The following is a 15,559-nucleotide window of genomic DNA, read 5'->3' as shown; positions in this document are numbered from 1 at the left end:
CAGGTGCCATGTGACGTTCTACGTACTCTCAGTAACAAGTATCTGAACTTGGTTCACTGCAAGGAGACAGGCGGGGAGGAGATCCATAGGAAAACAGTCTTTCTAAGAAGTTGAGGGCTGGTTTAAATCTGAACAGTATAATACTTTATAAAACCAGACGTCATTCCTTGGCTCTGTAGTGAAATTTATCATTGTGGAACAGTAATCTGTTTCTTGGTTTCAGGCCTCAATTCTTGTTTAATGCCACCTTTGCATCCTGAATAAAGTACTCCTATCCCAAGAATGAGGTGGAAGAAATAAGGTTGCTACATAGGAGACATCTGCTCAAAAGGACATGTTTGTGTGTGTGTGTGTGTGTGTGTGTGTGTGTGTGTGTGGTTTTGTTTTTGTTTTTGTAGATTAGTCTTGTGGCTGTAGATCAGTTAATTTGGGGAGGAATGTATATGTGCTTTAAATGAAGTTTTTAGCCAAGATTTAGAAACAACCTATTTTGATGCCAAAGGAGTTAAAAACAGGCTCTGTATACAGTCACGTAGAGAAGGCTGACTTAACTGAAGCACAGTAAGGTGTTGTTTTGAAAAAGCCAGGTGAATTAACAAATATAAATATGTGAAGGCATGAGCAGCTATAAAAGACAAGATCAGAAGTGATTATAGCACTCATTAAATATACTCCTTCCTTTTACCAGACCTTATCTGGGTGTGTGTGAGAATGTGTTTGTGAATGAAAAAGACAGAAGTTGAGTATGTTTGATTGTGTACGGAAGGCTGGACTCTTTTGGGGCCAAGGACACGTAGGTCGGACCAGATGTTGGCATCAGCATTTTATTTATGAGTGAATTATAGCATTAAAAAGAGGAATAGTAAGGTATAGTAAAAAGTGAATAATAATTTCTCTGAGTAAAGTGTTATTCTTCTAGTTTTATCTTTTATTCTTTTCTATATTTTCCAAGTTTCATGTAGTTATCATGTGTTATTCTTAGTCATTAAAGCGTAAGCAAGTATATAAAAGAAACCCAAAGTTTAAGAGGCCTTTAAATAGCTTTTTAGGTATAGTCCTATTTCTGCCATATAAAGTAATTTTTAGTCAACTGATACTACAATTTCTGAGTTTGAAATTAGATTACAATCAATGTTAGAATTTTTAACCAGGGGCATATAAAGGAATTCAAACAAAAAATTAGAAATAAGTTTTTCTAAGGAGAGTTTTAGTTTATAAAAAAGAGAAGAAGAATGTATAAGCAGTCTTCAGAGAGCGTAAGGAGGTTTGAACTTCCTTGATTACATGATTCATTCTCTAATAAGTTTTGCCCTGCCTTACACCAAAAGAGATTTAAGACAGGTGACATAGATATATATAATAGAGTCAGATAGTATAAATTTGAGTAAAGATCTAAGGGGCAAAGAGATAAAGGAAGGAAAATAAGATGCGTCAGGGTTGAAGTTGGGAAATAAAACTAATGTAATTATGGATCAACTATGGCAAAAATAAGTATCTTCCTTCTATGTGCAGTTATTTCGTATCATTTGTCTAAAAGTGTAAGCTCCTCTATATTTTAACATACTCCTAGCTGGAAGAGAGGCTATGGATTTGCACTGAAATCTATATGGAAATGTTTGCTAATATCCATATGTTTACAAGCATTTTGGTCTTCTGTGTAATGAATGAGAATATAATTGTTTTGAGCACCTTAAGCTCTTTGCTGTCATGTAGAAAACATTATTATTATTATAAGTTTTATTGTGATGCTAACAGTGAGATCACTTTCGCTGTGGACTTCTGGGAGGGTGTGTGTTGCAATGAAAAATTGGAAAAAAAATTTTAGCTCAGCTTTAGTCTGAACTTGGTCTATTTCTCCTTTTCCCATCACATTATTTACCTCCTCAAAACCACTCAAACTACAACTCTCCACATGGTTGAGTCATGAAATAAAGAATCAGATGGGGTATTATGTGTTCTACTTCATTTCAGTAAGGATCTGAGGGGTTTATGTATTGGATTTAAAAACTAAGTATTCGTTTTTCCCAAATGAATTGGAAACTTACGTCCCGACAAAAACATACACACAAGTATTTATACCCGCTGTATTCATAATTGCCAAAACTTAGAAGCAACCAAGATGTCCTCCAGTAAGTAAATGAACTGTGACACATGCAGACAATGGAAACCCAACACTAAACAGAAATGAGCTGTTAAAGTATGAAAAGACATAAAACCACCTTAAATGAAACATGCCAATCTGATGACCATATTCCAAGGAGGTAAAAGATCTGGATTCCAAAAACCAAGACATTGAGGAAAGGAATTGAAGAAGACACAAACAAATGGAAAGATATTCCCTGTTCATAGACTGGAAGGATTAATATTGTTAAAGTGTCCATAGTATCCAGAGCAATCTACAAGTTCAATGCAGTCCCTATCAAAATACCAATAACATTTTTCAAAGAACTGGAACCAATGATCCTAACATCTATATGGAACCGCAGAAGACCTCAAATGGCCAGAACAATCTTGCAAAGGAGCAAAACTGAAGATATCACAATCCCCTATTTCAAGATATACTACAATGCTGTAGTAATCAAAAGAGGCTGGTACTGGCAGAAAAATAGATACATAGATCACTGCAACAGGATAGAGAATGCAGAAATAAACCCATGATTATATGGTCAATTAATCTACAACAAATAAGGCAAGAGTATACAGTGAGGAAAAGACAGTCTTTTTTACAAATGGAGTTGGGAAAACTGGACAGGTATATGCAAAAGAATGAAGCTGGACCATTTTCTTACACCATACACAAAGATAAAGTCAAAATGGTTTAAAGACCTAAACGGGAGTTCTGAAACCATTAACACTCTTAAGAGACGACATAGACGATAATCTGTTGGACTTGGACCATAGCAGTGTATTTATGGACACGTCTCCTGAGGCAAGAGAAACCGAAACAAAAATAAACTATTGGAACTACACCACAATAAAAAGGTTTTGCAAACAAAATAATGAAAAGTCAATTTATTGAGTAGGAGAAGATATTTGCAAATGATACATCTGATAAAAGGTTAATATACAAAATATGTAAAGGATGTCTGCAACTCAACAAACAGAAAAACAATACAATGAAAAATAAGAGAGGATTGAAATGGACATTTTTCCAGAGAAGACATACAGATGGCCAATAGGCACTTGAAAAGATGATCACTATTACTAATCATCATGGAAATACAAATCAAAACCATCAATGTCACCTTGCAACAGTCAGAACAGCTAGTATCGAAAAGACATGAAATAGCAAGTGTTGATGAGGTTATGAAGAAAAAGAAGCCCTCATGCATGGTTTGTGGGAATGTAAATTGGTGCAACCACTGTGGAAACCAGTATGGAAGTTCCTCAGAAAATTAAAAATATAACTACCATATGACCCAGTGATTTCACTACAGGTTACATACCCAGAGAAAAACACTAATTCAAAAAGATATATGTACCCCTATATTTATTGCAGCATTGTTTACATGAACCAAGATATAGAAGCAACCCATGTGTCCAATGACACATATATATCATGGTTATACACACACACACACACACGTGCTTAAATATTATTCAGCCATAAAAAATGAATGAGATCCTGCCATTTGCAACAACATGGAGAGATCTAAAGAGGGTATGATGCTGAGTGAAATAAGTCAGAGAAGGACAAATACCATATGATTTCACTTACATGTGGAATCTAAAAAGCAGGCAAAAAAACAGACTGTTAAATAGAGAGAACAAAGTGGTGGTTGCCAGAGGGGAGGTGGCTGGGGGATGGGCAAAATTGGTGAAGAGAATCAGGAGATGCAAACTTCCAGTTTTACATACTTTAAAAGAAAAACATCTCCAAATGAATCAGATATTGTTTAAAAATAAAATACTAAGAGTAAGCAGGGGAGCCTGGGTGGCTTAGTTGGTTGAGTGCCTGTCTTTGGCTCAGGTCATGATCTCGCAGTCTGAGTTTGAGCCCCACATTGGGCTCAGCTGTGCTGACAGCTCCGAGCCTGGAGCCTGCTTCAGGTTCTCTGTCTCCCTGTCTCTCTGCCCTTCCCCCACTCGTGTTGTCTCTTTCTCAAAGATAAACAAACATTAAAAAAAAAATTAAAGAATAAGCAGATGAAGCAGTGTGCAAACAAGAATAGAATTGAATAAAATACAGTAGACAGAATGAAATAAACTAACATTCTGGATCCAAAACCAAAAAATCAAACCCGAAACAGATCCCTAAACCTCATTTTCAGACCTACCAAAGCAGAATATCTTTGCCTGATCTGGATTCATTTTTGCTTGTTTGTTTGTTTTTTCGTCAATCCTCCACTGAGAATGATGTCAGCCAAGATGAAGAAATACTGTCCTAATATTAAGGATGGTTACAGTAGGTGTGATTCGCTAAGTTGTACACAATAGGAGGTAGGAACTTTGTTTAATTCACCATTCTTACCTCCTGAAACTATGTCTGGCACATAGTGGTTACACAGCAAATATTTGTGGAACGAATGCTGTATTCTTAATTGGTTTTCTGGAACAGGCCTTCTGTTTGAGCACATGGAGCTGTTGCACCATTTTTTCTTCCTAGGAAGAATCGCTGTGCTCCTCAGGGGTACAGCCGTGCAACCAACCCCTCCTTTCATTTACACTTACCTTTGGGAAAATAGTGTAGGCAGGGCAAGGTCCCAATGATACCCTCAGAGAAATGTAGGCTTCCTGTTTTTTGGTACTACCGTAGAGTTCATGGTGTGTTGGCATAGAACGGTTGGGACTTTGTTATCAGACGTACTTGGCTTAGAATCGATCCAGCTTTGTTGCTTGCTAACTACTTGCTTTCAGTATTCCCAGAATCTCTGTTATCCTCATCTGTAAAATAGGTATTTTAATTTTCTTTATTAAATACTAAAAGTAGCCTAGTTCAGTTCTTAACCCCTCAGTATAACGGTCACCCTTGTTACTTGGATATTTGTGACTGTCTCCCGCCTGTGATCTGAGGATCACCTTGCATCCAGGACATCCCCTCCTATCCAGTGGCCTTCCTCCTTCCCTTCAGGCCCTCTCCCTCAACTCCTTCCCCTGTAAGCCAGAAGTGTCTTCCTCCTGCTCAAGCCATCTTACACTTTCAAAAGCTCAACCCTATACTCCTAGACATGTGTATACTTTGCTAAATGATCACGACAATAAGTCTAGTTACTGTCACCACGCAAAGTTACAAAAAAGTTTTCTTCTGATGAGAACTTGTCAGATTCACTTTCTTAGCAGCTTTCACATTTGCAATACGGTGTTCTTGACTGTAGTCACCATGCTGTACATTGTCTCCCTGCAACTTACTTGCTTAATAGCTGGAAGTTTGTACGTCTTGATCCCCGTCACCTATTTCACTGATCACCTAACCCCCTTCTTCTTTGGCAGCCATCAGTCTATTCTCTGTATCTATGGGCTTGGTTTTATTTGTTCATTAGTTTTGTTTTTGTTTTTGTTTTTTAGATTCCACATTTAAGTAAAATCATATACAGTAGGTGTCTTTCTTTGACATAATTTCAGTTAACATAGTACCTTCTAGGGACATTCATGTTGTTGCAAATGGCAAGATTTCATTCGTTTTTATGGCTGAGTAATATTCCAGTGTGTGTGTGTGTGTGTGTGTGTGTGTGTGTGTGCGCGCGCGCACTTGCAACTTAGGTTGCATCCATACCCTAGCTACTGTAAATAATGCTGCATTGAACACAGGACTGCATTTATATCTTTTCAAATCAGTGTTTTTGTTTTCTTTGGATAAATACCCCAAAGTGGAATTGCTGAATCATACGACACGGAAAAATTTGTCCTCATGTTCAGAACATTGCCCAATTGATGGGCCTTGAGCCTGTTCTGTAGCCAAGACCCAGTTAAAGTTGTCCTCTTGTCTTTCATCACAGAGACTAAGGAACTTACTGATGTGCGTCACTGAGTGGGAAGGAAGTTTCATTCCTTCCCTTTTATTCTCAAGAAGAACCAAAGCATATGACATTAAGGAAGTTACCCCGTGGTTACAGGTTTGAAACTGAAATCCTCCAAGTTTTAATCAGGGTTAGAGTCCTACTGTCCTGTATCCTCTGAAGGGAGGAAAAGGTTATTTGTTGGTGTTGTTTTGGAAAAGATTGTTTGAATCCAGAGTGGAAAATAAAAACTTTGGGGAGGATCCACTGTCTAATAATATGAAAAAGACCTAAGCAATCCCTTTAGTTATGGGGTGTGTGTGTGTGTGTGTGTGCGCGCGCGCGCGACTGTGTGTCTGCGTGTCTGTGCGTCTGTGTGTCTGTGTCTGGGGTGGTTCAGGGAGAGGGAAGGAGAGTACATCAAACATGCTAAGTCACAGTCTCTACTCTGTGTGTAGAAGTATGTCATGCATGCAGTTGATACTGCTGACCTTTACCTCATCCCTAAGTCTACTGCAGGAGTAAGATTTCTTTCTCACTCATTACTTGAACATTTTAAAACCATATGGAATTGTAAGATATAGTAATACAGTATATGTTTTGGGCCATATGATACACAAGTCATTTCACCCTGCCTCAGATTTCCTTTAGTAAAATGAACAAGTGAATTAAGGTCGGTGATTTTCAAAATTTATCCATGAGTAGATCTTCCGTTTTCAAACAGTCTTGTGTAGATCCTCAATTAAATACAAATCCTTATTCCCATACCTCTATCATATGTGTTCATGCGCACGTGTGCACATGCACCCACACATCCTGAAAGCAGATAGAGTTGGTGTTGCTACGGCTGGAGTGGGAGACCTGGGTACTTGTTAGCATCCACAAGGCTTTCCCCGAGGTTAATCCCTCACCTAGACCCTGGCTGCTTGGTCTCAGACCCGTGGCTTCACCACCATGGAGGAACTTGTGAGATAAGTACCCTCATGGCCTGCCCCAGACCTAACCAACAGTCCGTGGAGGCGGGACCCAGCAATCTGTGTTTCCCTAGACTCTCCAGGTGGTGATTAGGCACAGTAACATTTGAGAGCCACCAGCCCTTTGAGTGCCAAGCAATTTTTAAGTGAGATTTTAAAATGGGGGGGAATCTGGGAGGCATTAGTTAAAATACTTGATTTAAGTTGAAGCATATTCCTTTTGTAGTATACCTGTATACCTATAGACATATACTGGTGTTGGTAGAGTTCCATTTGTGTTGCTAACATACAGGTAGTAGCCGATGTGGAGACCTGTAGAACTTTCAGGGCTGTGTGGGAAAAAATCGGGACAAAATGGTAAGAATTCCAAATATAGAAGAAAATGAGGATACGGCATACTTTTGGCATTTGACCTTTGGCCTTTGAATTGTTGACGATCCAAAGCTTCAGTTATACTTTAGATGAAATTCCACCACATGGAGTCATAATTTTTTTGTTTTAACTCTAGAAGCTGGTGACAGAAGCATTATTCTTGTGCTTTTGTCCTTCAGACATCACAGATTGCCTTCTGACCCCAGCAGTGTTCCTCATTACCAGGTTTTTGTATTCTAATTCCTTCTCAGCTGGTCCTCCCTGACATTTTTTTCTCTTTTTATATTTTGCTATCACTGCTCAGAAACCAGGATCTGACCTCAATATCTATTTACCCAAACTTAGACTGAAAGCTTATTCATTCTGCAGATAAGAATTACAGTAGTAAATTCGGGATGGTGTTTTCCTCTACCTCTGAGATTGTGAGTTTGGGAGTCCTTGGGGTTTATCCTCTTGCTGGATGGCATGGGCTCCAGGAGGGGGTGCCTGCATCCACCTGTGCAGGGTGACAGTGGTCCTCTTTGTTTGGGAGGAGGAACCCAATGTTAATAAGGTCTGGAATGTTGGGAGTCAAGGCAGATTTTTTTTTTTTTCTGGAATCTCTTTTGGTCTTGGCTCCCTATAAAAGATAACACGGGTGCTTTTCTGTTTAAGATATTTCGTGGGGCTTGCTCATTTCACAAGTGGCTGCTGTCTTCTTTCACTTGCAACCTTTTCTATCTCCTGAGCACATGTCCTCTCAGGCATGTTCAGACAAGGTGTTTTGGAAGACAGTTTGGTTGTGGAGGGGCAGTAGGGTTTTTCTTTTCTCCTTCATTCAGTATGCACTTTCCTCATTGTACTTGAAAATGGACAGTTTCTAGATGGATTTCCATCACTGCTTCATCTCTCAAGTCTGTAGCTGCAGATAAATCCTGTGTGTTTTCACTTGTCTGCAGCTGTGGACAAATCCTAAGCATGGCAAAAATACCAAGAAAACATGAAAAAAATTAAAAGTGAGCTCAGGTCAGTGGAATTCACCCATCTTTCTGCCAAGTACAGTCTGAAAGTGAAAATAGTCCAAACAAGCCCAAGTAACTTTTTTTTTTTTTTTTTTTTTGAAGGATGATATGTGGACCCCTGGCTCAAAATGCAAGAGACATTCTTTCTAGCAGGAAACTGGGCAGTTAACACCCTGTTTTCCATTTTAAATGTGGGCTGCCAGATCCATTCTCTGGGTTTTCGAGGCCTCTGAGTGATGCTGGTTGAGGTCTGAGCAGACTTCCTACAACAACCGCCTACGTGTGGGGTGGGAAAAGTGAGACAAGCCCGGGGATATAAGGCAAAGTTTTCAGAAGGAATGTGTTGCTTGTTGACATGTGCTTTCTGACCTGGGCATTATCTTCTGAAGGCCAGAGCTGGAGAAATCAAACAATGAATAACTCTTCCTTCTGTTAAGATTCCAGTATGCTGATTTTTTTTTTTTTTTCCTTAAAGAGGTGTTGACTTACCTGACTGGTGCAAAGGCACATGTGTGGCTCATCAAAGAGGAAACGAGGGTGGCCCAAATTGTGGCTCATGAGTAGAGTATGTAGGCGTCTTTATCAAGTCCTATCACTTTCTTTTTGCCTTTTGCCCTCTTCCCACCCCCCTGTATTGTTCTTGCAATCTGGAATATTTTCAAGATGTTAATTACATGATTCTTTGAATAGACAGATTGAGATATTTTTGTCATGTCATGTTTAAGAAGTCTTTTATAAAGTATTTTAGGATGAGATATTTTTGTCATATCATGTTTAATAAGTCTTTTATAAAGTATTTTTTAATGTTTATTTTTGAGAGAGACACAGAGTGTGAGCGGGGGAGGGGCAGAGAGAGGAAGACACAGAATCCAAAGCAGGCTCCAGGCGCCGAGCTGTCAGCACAGAGCCCGATGTGGGGCTCAAACCCACGAACTGTGAGATCATGACCTGAGCTGAAATCTGACGCTTAATCTACTGAGCCACCCAGGCGCGCCCCCACTTTAAGAAGTCTTAACCCATTAAATCATACTTGAAGCTTCACATTTTTCACTTACATATAAAAAGACAAATAACACGTGAAAACATTCTTTGAGTTTTCTTTTGAAATGAATGTTCACCACGGGGTGCCTGGGTGGCTCAGTCGGTTAAGCGGCCGACCTTGGCTCAGGTCATGATCTCGCGGTCCGCGAGTTCAAGCCCTGCGTCGGGCTCTGTGCTGACAGCTCAGAGCCTGGAGCCTGTTTCAGATTCTGTGTCTCCTCTCTCTGACCCTCCCCCCTTCATGCTCTCTCTCTGTCTCAAAAATAAATAAACGTTAAAAAAAAAAAAAATTTAAAAAGAAATGAATGTTCACCAGGCAATCGAAGGCAGAATTTTGATTTGTTTGTACCATATGTAGTACTTAACTCCGTGAACCTGTATTATTTTCACTGTCTTTTTGCTTTCTTGGGAACAGGTCATAGAGGCAGTTTAGATGACATCAGAATGCATGTTGGTAAAATACATGGCATTCCAAAGAACCCTTTAAATAGCAGATATAAGTGATGACATGCTTTTTTCCTGGTACATATGTAACCTTCAGTTTTATCGAATTGAAACTTTTATATGTGATTCTCTCATTTAGCGAAGTTGAATTCTGAATTTAACTGGGTCAGAGGTCATCATCACAAATGTGTCAGAAGCAGAATAACTTACTAGTTGGGACCTTGCAGTTCTAGGTTTAGTCCCAGCTCTGCCACTTGTGAGGTGTGTGCCCTTGGGCAAGATAGTTCCTCTCTCAAAGCTTCAGCTTCTTCACTTATGTATAAAGTGGGGGGAATTAATAACACTTAATTCATAGGCTGTTACAAGCTCTGAATATAATTTCAGGCACTAAGTGCTTTGCAGGTGTTACAGAGCATGGACGAAGAAAGACCATGACATTTTTCTGCTTATGAGAACTGCCTCCTGTGGGTCATGTTAGCAGAACCCCAGCCTGGGATCGTGCCCCGCCGAGTGCCGAGGGCCAAGGCACCTTGCATTCTGGGTCAGTCTTGAGTAATGTTGAGTGCCAAGGACGTGATACACGAGAGGATTCTGCGGAGCATGCAGTCCCCCCCCAAATTCTCACTGTTGCTACCCACAAACTACCTGAATTCTAAGCAAGAGTGAACTTCATCCCTCTCCCCTCATCTTTCCTCTGCCTCCTCTCTGGACCGGATTCTCTTCTGAGATTTAGGGGAGAGCCTGACAGGCGAGCTTGCTTCTGTGTTTGAAACTGCCCAACATATTGACTGCTTTACATTACTGCGCTAGTGCTGGGGGGAAAAGGGAGAGAGGTTAGCTGGAGGTGATTTGGGTGAACAACAACTTCTCTGTATTTATTTTGCCAGCACTGATATTACTTGCTGTAGGACAGTTAGTTACCCCAAGTGGAGAAGCTAACTAGGAAAATCCACTAAATTTCATAATCTTTCACAATTCTTTCTTACACCTCGTAAGTCATAACCATCGCGTCCGTGTCCCGTTGCTCATATCCTGTTGGTCGTATATTGTCGGTTGATGCATTGTGGAAGGCACGGAGCTGTGAATATCAGGAGAAGACGGTCATGGGGCAGGGAAGTGGCATGACAGAGGCTGCCCGTCACATGGTGTGTGGAGCCAGAAGCCATTTCTATTAATACTCCATCTGAAATAGTCTCACCATTTGTGATGGAATTTTGGCAACTTTTATAGGATCAGTGCATTATAATGTGACAATTGTAGTCAGTATCGCAAATGCGTTGTTAACTATACAGATCATCTTTTCTGCCATGACCAGCCTTGGCTTTTAGCTTAAATTTAATTTGCCCAACCATACACTCCACGGTATCACTGACTGTATTACCCTGTTCCAATTTTTAGTGCGTAATAAGACCTTGAAGTCCTATTAAGAATTGAGTGGAGAACGCAAGAAATAGGACCAGTCCAAGGGAAACAATGGTGAGACTAGCTAAGTGCTCATGATTTATGATTTACAAAATAAACAGTATAAATGTCTCCGTAGTTGATTATACAATTTCCTCTTTTTTTTCCTCTGGTGCTGAATTTGCATTTTGAAAAACTACCCCCCCTGCACCAGTGCACGCGCGCGCACACACACACACGCGCGCGCGCGCGCGCGCATGCACGCACACACACTGCCCCCAGCTCGTAACTCGTTCTTTCCAGCTGCGTCGGAAAGATGGGGGCTTTCTGTGTAGGTGTTGTGCTCAGAAAAGGGCAGGCAAGTCCAGGTGATAGTGGTGGGATGATTTGTTCCAGGCACAACAGGGAATTGTGATTGTTTAGGAAGACTGGAAAATAAGAAGGCGGGAGAGAAATGAGAAGGGCCTCAGAGGAATGGCACACGGAAATAAAAGGAAGTGGTAAAAGTAGGAAAACGAGTAGCGTGAAAGGAACAAACAACAGTAGACAAGATTCAGTGGAATGTGGAATAAAATTAATTTGGAAAAAACAGATAAAATCCGAGAAAATTCATGGTTCCATTTGTGTCCACTCCATGCCTCTCACTATGTGAACCTTTTCCAGTGGAGTGGGTGGAGGGGGCAAGCCTGTCTGCCATATTGTGGTCCTCGAGCCCTGTTATTGGTGGCTGCACTTTGAACAGATTTCCATGTGAATAAGTCTCTTACTCTTTTCCTATTTGGACTTTTCCTAACATTTCTGGCTTCCTCCTGTGCTGGATGAGTGCATCTACTGCCAGTGTACATTGATTTGATAAGCAAATTAGAAATCAAATGTTAGGTAGCGCTTTCAAAGGAGTCAGCGGTACACTATACTCAGGTTTCAGCTTTTTGAATAGTGATCTGTAGTTAAAGTGATATTTTAAGAGCTTCGATGTGCTTAAGAACTGGAAATTTAACCCCCCCCGCCTTTTTTTTTTTTTTTTTTTTTTTTTAGCTTAAAAACTAACAAGGAAAGAGTTTATTTTTACCCTTGGTTAGTACGCCTTTGTGAAAAGTAGCCTGCCTTTTTTTTTAAATCGCAGTTTTATTGTTATTATTATTATTATTATTTTATTTTATTTTAGAGCAAGAAAGGGTCAGAGAGAGAGAGAGAGAGAGAGGGAGAGAGAGAATCCCAGGCAGGTTCCATGCTGAGTGCAGAGCCCAATGCAGCGCTCAATCTCACAAACCATGAGATCATGAGCTGAGCCGATGGCAAGAGTCAGATGCTCAACCAACTGAGCCACCCAGGCGCCCCAAAAAGTAGCCTGCTTTAATTGAAGGTGCTGTGATTACTTTCAGGTCTTGTTACAAACTGAGGAGACCTTAAAATGCAGTTGGTTTCTCTGAATAGAAAAGTTCTCTCTTACTTACCTTTATATATAATAAAAAGGAGTATGGCTGGCATTTCTATCAAATGACCAAGTTTTGCTTTCTAGACTTACTAGAACTACCCCATGAAAGCAACATGAGTAAGTAAGAGGGAAGAGCTAGGTCAGCTAACAGTATTTTTTTTTTTTTTTAATTTTCGTAAGTGCATTTCTTACTGCTAGCTTTAATTCACACAGTGAACTTACTGAGCTCTTTTTTCCTATTATTTGAAAAGACACAGATTATTATATGGAACAGGAAGATCCTTAAAACAAAGAGGGATGGAGAAATTGCCACACTCTGGTTCACTGAGTTCCTGAAAACTATTTAAGTATCTTGCCAAGCACATTAAAAAAAAATAATATTTAGTCTTTCACAAAGATTTATCTTTCGGTGGAATTTGCTCTAAGGAACTCCGTAAGATATCAGAATCTCTTGAAAACCGGTTAAAAATCATGTGTTACTTAAGTGGAAAATGTTTATTACTGCCTTAATTCTTCAGCTATCAGGGGTTTTTTTTTGAAACACACTGACACCATTAATATTATTTACTATTCACACTATCATCTGTGAGAGGATGGCTCGAATTTGATTGCAGCTAGTTTTCAATTTGAAACTATATTTTCATTTCTTTGAAGGTTTCCCTGTCCGTGAAGTCTTAGTCTCCATTGATTTCTCTGGATTTAGTGGATTCAATGTCATCTAGAAGATAATGTGTGATGGCAAAACTGTCTCTACTGTTTGTTAAGTAACTGTTGTATTAGTGTTTTACAGAAGAAAGGTTATATTTTAGATAGCAAAGATTGTAGGGTCAGTAAGGTTTCCTACTGATTTGCCTGATTCTGCAGTGCATCTATGCCTGTTTTCTGCATCATTTCTTCCAAATCACCTCGAGGTCAGTTGGTTACCATTCTGTGTTCATGCTACCCATAGTTGGAATGGGAGATACTCAAGAAAATCTGTTGTACATTAGCCTCTGTACTTAAGCTTTCAGAACTTTAATTTTCCGAATTTGATAATCTGTGGGATGTTTTATACCTGGAAATTAGGATTCTCACACATTCTACTTTTTCTCCTACCTTTTTTTTAAGTTTATTTATTTATTTTGAGAGAGAGAGAGAGAGAGAGAGAGAGAGAGAGAGAGAGAATCCCAAGCAGGCTCCACATTGTCAGCATGGAACCCAGATCAGGACCTGAGCCAAAACCAAGAGTTGAGCGCTTAACCAACTGAACCATCCAGGTGCCCCCTTTTCTCCTTCTTTATACTTTATTCTGTGCAATTTAAAATTCTGTGAATTCTTTCCCCTACTCTGTATACCTGCCTTCTGTGACCTGCTATATTTATCATCACTAATACTGTGAGTTCAAAATTTTTTATTTATTCATTTGTTCATTTACTGCTGGGGTATTTCATTTTGTTTTGCTTCAAAGGAAGTAGGAGAAGAATGTTTTTAGTACTAGATTTTTGTCATAGTTCTCTCCCCATTTACTTTTGAAGAAGAAAAGTTCAAAACTTGTTTTAAGACTAGGTTTCAACTTCATTGAGCTCATCTGAAGAAAAAGGGAAAGATAGAACCTATCAGTTCTTGGCCCTTCTTTACAGGAACATGATCCACATGGTTGATGATCTGTGTCCCCTCATTTTTCCTTATGTTTCCTTTCTGCTCATCCCTTGCGTCCATCTTGATCTTCAGTAATCTCCTCCCCAATGAGTAACCAGCCCGGATAAGAGGATAAGGGAACATGTGTCCAGATGGCTGCTGTCCATAGCTCCACTAAAGTTTTGAGACCCCGAAACATAAAGTGATGCTCCGGAATGATCTTTAGGGTTCATTCATAATACTGAATAGGTCCATAAGAAACTGGGTGGACAGGGGGTTGGTCAAAAACAATTGAATAGTAGACATTTTATAATTTAACTCAATATTCCAGACCCCCAGTATAATGGATAATCATAAGTATCTTACATTGTGTATCTCTGTTCTGTTTTTCACCTATTGCTATGCCTCTTTCATTGTTCTTATTTTCCCCTCTTTCAATGTCAAGAAAGAGTAAGAGGCTTAGAGAACAGGGTGAACACCGAGGAATGCAGATGATTTGTCCAATTAATAGGTTAGTTTTTGCAGTCAGCATATCACAAGTGATATTTTTGGGAAGCAGCGGATCAGTTACCTATTTAAGGCAGGATATATACTGGATTTTATAAAGATACCAAGGCATAAAATGGAATCAGGTTACAGTCTCCACGGTGTTTACTTGAAAATGGTGGCCAGAGTCCTATTGATTAATGCTGGTGAATGAGAAACCAAAATGGAAAATAAACCATCCCTAGACAAGTGCTAATCATAGGTGATGATTATGTTAATTCTACTTTATTTAGTGGTGGTTTTGTTCCTGGAAAATTACTTTTATTTTTTTCCAAGAGGAATTTGAGGCATTTGAGAGTTACAGTTACATGTTTTGCAGAAGCTCTTGTGTATAATTTTTCAGTTTTATCCAACTTCATAAGCCTTCAGGGAATGTTTTCAGGCCTAGATTTATGGACACTGTACATGGTATCTGCTACCAAAAGAACATTCTGCCATCAGGCCCATTGGAAAGCATCTTGTCTGTCTTTCTGTTACAGTGTTGTGAGCAGCTGTTCCTTCAGCATTTTGGAATCATTTTAATGCACAAGATGGAAAAAATGGAAAATCAAAAGAAAAAGATAGGCATAAATTTCTGTGACAAAGAAACTGCCAGGGGTAAATGTCAGTATTTTTCAATCTTTTTTTATCCCTGTGCTAGATTTGGGATAATATAGGATGGTGACAGTCAGTTGTCACCCCCAGAAATTCAGTAGCAAATTTCAGTTCTGTCCCAGGAGGAGAATGGACTCAAAATAAGTTTGGGATTAAACTCTAGCACAGTCCTGGCACATAGTATGAACGTAGCTCATT

General features: G+C 39.5%; 1 protein-coding gene across 4 annotated transcripts in view; it reads left to right on the top strand.

Moving 5' to 3' along the window:
* Nucleotides 1-15,559, top strand: part of FNDC3B (fibronectin type III domain containing 3B) — a 356,845-nt gene that overhangs the window by 211,347 nt on the left and 129,939 nt on the right. The window lies entirely within an intron of this gene.

This window comes from Acinonyx jubatus, chromosome C2, assembly GCF_027475565.1.
Source record: "Acinonyx jubatus isolate Ajub_Pintada_27869175 chromosome C2, VMU_Ajub_asm_v1.0, whole genome shotgun sequence".
Taxonomy (NCBI): Eukaryota; Metazoa; Chordata; class Mammalia; order Carnivora; family Felidae; genus Acinonyx; species Acinonyx jubatus.
The sequence above is the reverse complement of the archived record's forward strand: the minus strand, read 5'-3'. Positions and strand labels throughout refer to the sequence as shown.